The 406-nt window shown below is 37.7% G+C and overlaps 1 long non-coding RNA gene across 1 annotated transcript; it reads left to right on the forward strand.

Moving 5' to 3' along the window:
• The first annotated feature begins 65 nt into the window (after nt 1-65).
• Nucleotides 66-404, forward strand: LOC119345107. The gene is made up of 3 exons (XR_005166914.1): nt 66-127; nt 214-274; nt 374-404. It is a non-coding gene; the product is annotated as an uncharacterized LOC119345107 (long non-coding RNA).
• The last annotated feature ends 2 nt before the right edge of the window (nt 405-406 follow it).

Consider the following 406-nt stretch of genomic DNA (forward strand, 5'->3'; position numbering starts at 1 on the left):
ATTTTTTGTTTTGTGCTTGAGATTTTTCTTGTTCTGTGATGCATATGTCTGACCACTCTTTTCTTAGGTTACTCGGCATGCTCGGCGTGTTTACTTCGGTGGACTTCCTCCGATCGCTAATGAACAGGTAATTGCCTTGAGTAACTTGTTATTTCTTGGCGTCTCTTTCTCTATTCGCAGTCCGTGCTAACTATTTTGTTCTTCTTTCTTCAGACGGTTGCTCTATTCTTCAATCAAGTTGTGGCTGCTATCAGGGGAAACACATTTGGTCTAGGTGATGCAGTTGTTAATATGAAGCTGATTTTTGAATTCATTCAAAACATCTTAGTTGTTAATATGAAGCTGAATTTTGAATTCATTCAAAACATCTTAGGTGGCATAATCATCTGAATCCAAACATATGGAA

Source organism: Triticum dicoccoides, unplaced genomic scaffold, assembly GCF_002162155.2.
Source record: "Triticum dicoccoides isolate Atlit2015 ecotype Zavitan unplaced genomic scaffold, WEW_v2.0 scaffold206107, whole genome shotgun sequence".
NCBI lineage: Eukaryota > Viridiplantae > Streptophyta > Magnoliopsida > Poales > Poaceae > Triticum > Triticum dicoccoides.